This window comes from Hevea brasiliensis, chromosome 17 (genome assembly GCF_030052815.1).
Source record: "Hevea brasiliensis isolate MT/VB/25A 57/8 chromosome 17, ASM3005281v1, whole genome shotgun sequence".
Classification (NCBI taxonomy): Eukaryota; Viridiplantae; Streptophyta; class Magnoliopsida; order Malpighiales; family Euphorbiaceae; genus Hevea; species Hevea brasiliensis.
The window spans coordinates 54,583,269-54,587,498 of NC_079509.1; the positions used below are offsets into that span (position 1 = coordinate 54,583,269).

At 32.6% G+C, this 4,230-nt stretch overlaps 1 long non-coding RNA gene across 1 annotated transcript; it reads right to left on the minus strand.

Annotated features, from left to right (window-relative positions):
• Positions 1-335: 335 nt before the first annotated feature.
• On the minus strand, positions 336-1,816 carry LOC131175377 (uncharacterized). Its single transcript, XR_009145511.1, has 3 exons — positions 1,627-1,816; positions 1,127-1,185; positions 336-556 (listed from the first exon to the last, which is right to left on the minus strand). It is a non-coding gene; the product is annotated as an uncharacterized LOC131175377 (long non-coding RNA).
• Positions 1,817-4,230: the final 2,414 nt, after the last annotated feature.

The following is a 4,230-nucleotide window of genomic DNA, read 5'->3' on the forward strand; positions in this document are numbered from 1 at the left end:
GCATGTGACTCCTAGTAGACTCTTCCCAACACTTAGACAACTTTTCCCTAAGAATCTGGAGCCTAAGCTCTGATACCACATTTGTCACGACCCAACCTATGGGCCGGACCGGCACTAGGACCTGGGCCAGCTTAAAGCCCCCGAGGCCCGTAGTAAGCCTAACTGTTCATTAACCCAACTCTAAGACCCATTTGGGCCCAATATCAAGAAAACAAACGGACAGAGTCCGGCCATAAAATGGACTTACCAACGGGGAGTTTTCGACTCACCCGACCTGTAAACACAATATATAGTCAATTGGGGAGCTCAGCTCACCCTCCACATACTCATCAACATAATAATAAATGGGAGCTCAGCTCCCTCATCCAATCCATCAAACAGACATAGAATATTAAGTTTACAGGTCCAACATGATAATAATATTACAGACCAAATTCAAATAATTACTGCTAACACATGCGGAAATTCTAGGAGTACATAAAATTACACAAATATCGATAAACAACCTGCGAAGTATAAAAGCAGGTTAACCCAGAATAAAATATCCTCCTGCGGCCTGTAAAAATTTTTGAACAGGAGTGAGCGTTCGACTCAGAGAGTAAAATATCAATTTTAACCATAATCTCTATAACTATCTAGAACTAATGCACCCTGTAGAGTGAAATGCAACATCAACAACATTTTCACATCATAACATCAAAAAGGTAATTTGGAGCACTCACGCACCCTGTAGCATCAATCATAATATATGGGAGCTGATCCCTATCTGACTCTCTTAAATCCAACTTTGTGCCGTGAAGAACTCAAGCCGGACTTTCGCAATAAACCAAATCGAGGGTCCCAATGAAGAACTCAAGCCGTGACTACCCCTCGAAGGAACGGGTCCCAACAAGAACTCAAGCGTGACTACCCCGTCCTATCCATAGTCCACACCACATCACACGCACGCCAACGCACGCACTGCTCCAAATTACCACAACAACACTCATGGCACATTAACAGTTATGAATGCAACATAAATCGTGCCTAGAGTTTAACTACATAAATATATGCATATAAGTGATGTATGGGCATGCTGAACATATAATAATATCGAAATTACAATTAAAATTAATATTTTACTCACAAACTTGACGACAAATTACTGTGGCGGCTGGGCGGAGGAAGAAGGCTGTCCCGGCTCACCTGACAATTACATTACATCTATTTAATAAATTTGACTCAATACAAACAAAGAAAAGATCAAGTACGTCCTAAGTCGTAGAAAATCCAGAATCTCCCTATACCTAGGACCTACCCAACTTGCAAAAGGGCTAAAAACGCACTTCTATATTCACAATCCATATATCAACAGTTCAATCATATCACACAGCCCCTCCTGGGCCCATCAAATCAATCATCCATCACAATACGCAAACTTTCAATTTAGTCCTTATTATTGTTCATTTTTGCAAAAACTGCCCAAACAAACTCTAAAAATTATAAAACTTTGCCCCGCGGTCCTTAGCAATATTACTAAGCTATTGCAAAAAGAATCGTAATTTTCTAAGCTACCACGAATATTTTATGGATTTTTAATCCTATTCAAGCACTAGAAAATTACGAAAAAGCAAGGTTCGGGTTTACCTTTGCCGATTCCGACTTCGGGAACGCGCTCGGGATGCCTGACAATGGTGGGGTAGCCAAAACCTAGATCCAATTCGGAGACTTTTCCGGTAGCTGGTCTGTCTGGCCGGAAATTCACAGATCCGGACAACTGTCGAATTTCCGCGAATTGAGGATACCTACACGAAGCCCAATAATAATATATAAAAAAATCAGGGGTGTTACATATTTAATAAGATATTGTTGAATTATATTTGTTAAGGGAACTTATTCCAGTGATTCTCAAGTTTTAGCTGATTTGTTGATCTTTACTTCTAATTCTGCTCCTTGGGAGATTGAGGTTTGCTGCAGGATAGGACATGAAGAGGATTTGGTCTTCCTATCCTTATTGGATAGTTAGTTATGTTCCTACAAGTGCAAATAGATGTGCTCATTGGATTGCACATTCTTTAAGAACAGGTTTTCTTTTACCAGGTTGGATGTCTACTCCACCTACCCAGTTAGATGAGCTTATCAAAATGGATAGGCTGTATAGTTTACCTGTTCTTGAATGAAATTCTCCTGTTTCTGATATATATATATATATATATGACTTGTTTCACTGCTATTTTGAATAAGTACGTGTCTGACGAATTTTAGCGATAATTAAATTTTTCGACAAAATTTTAGCAATAATCAATTTTGCCATATATTAGCAATGAAATTTTAGATGAATGAATGGAAATTAGTGACATATTTAGCAACAGCATAAATTAACGATGATAGAGTGATAATTATTGCGACATTAGCCATGAATTAAGAGTTTTTTTGTTTTTAAAATTAACGACAGAACCAATGACAGTATACAACTATCAATTTAGTTTCTGTCGTAAATAGCTTTAGCCTTTTGGCAATAGATTTTTCTGCCGCTAATGGTAATTTTTTCAGTGAAAATCTTTTTTTTTTTTTCTTTTTTTACTGTCAGTAATTTTTTTTATAATATAAAAAATTAAGGGTATGCACAAATTTTCTACGACCCATACTTTTCTTAATTTTTATTGAATTATCAATTTGAAAAATTCATAATTTTAAAAATAATTTATTATTATATTATTATTAATAGACTACTACCTAACAGGCAATCATGCCCATTTTGGAAAAATCTGTACAATAATTACAGTTCTGTGCATTCCGATTTATAATGTTGTTATATCAGTCAATCAATCTGGACCACGGGTCAATAATTGCAGTGTTACTCATCCAAGTGGGACCTAATGCTTCCTCTTTTTGAATTGCAGCCCAATGCTTCCTCGCTCTTTCCTTATCTTCAATGTCTCTTTCTTTTTTTTGAACTTATACCTGTTATATCTAAAAAAGGAAATTGCTTATTTTCAACCCACGTGATTTTTTTTTTCTTTTTTACTATTTGCAAAATCATACATTAGAAGACTCTTTGGGCACCTCACTCGCAAATAACAGCTAATTGACGGGGCATGGATGTAAGCAATTCATATATGGGCTGGAAATTTCTAGCTTGTACCTACCTTCAGAAATGACTCAATCCGCACAAAAAATTAAAAAATGGCTGCTTTTAGAAGCAAAGATAGCAGGTTGTGCTCCCTGTTGAAATACTTCAAGATCAAAACTTTATGCACTTTTTCAGTGTCTAGTCTAAAAATTTATCATTTTGAATTGTACTTTTATTAAAATAAAAAAATTGAATTATTTTTTAAAAAATTATATTAATATATATATTCTAAATAATTATTCAATAAAAAATTATTAATAAAAATTGAGAATTTATTTATAAAAATATTTCTTATTATATTTAAAATTTTTAAAATTTCAATAATAATATTTAAAAAATTACCATGTGTGATATGAGTTTTTTTTTACTTTATTTATTTTTTATTGATATATTTTAAATAACTTAAAAAATAATAAAATATAATTTATTAAACAATTTATTTATTTATTAAAATTTGAAATAAAATTATAACTAATTGACAACTTTATTATTAAAATTTTATAATATGATTATAAAAATATAAAATATAAAAAATTATATATTAAAATATATTAAATAAAAAATAAATAATTTATGCAACGAATATGGGCAAAACTATTAATTTTAATATAAGTTATAATGGCCCAAAGATAACGATAAAAAATTTGCTCTAGGAGATATTTTTATTGATTAGTTAAATCTAAATCAAATTTCTTTAATTTAAATGCTTGTTAAATAAATTAGTATTCGGTTCAATGCATATAAGAAAATATAAAATAAAAAAAAATTAGAGAAAAGGGAAGGATTTGAGTGAACTATGATATTTTTCCAGTTTTATACCCTATTCAAGGGAAGTTCGGCGGCTGAACATATAGACTTTGATGGCCAAGTTTTTTTTTAGGAATTATAAAGTTAGACCCCTCATTTTAAACATTCTTTCTCTTAAACTCAATTCTTCAAGGCTTCTTCATCCTCTGAGATTCGAAAAATATTACATCTATGGTCCTAGATTATGACTAGCTTAGGTGCATTACATACCCTATTTGAATTTTAGATGAAATGTTGATGGACTTTCATGGAATACGTCTTTTATATAGGGTAGTCTTTTAATTTAGCATATGATTAATCTGTTGGATGAA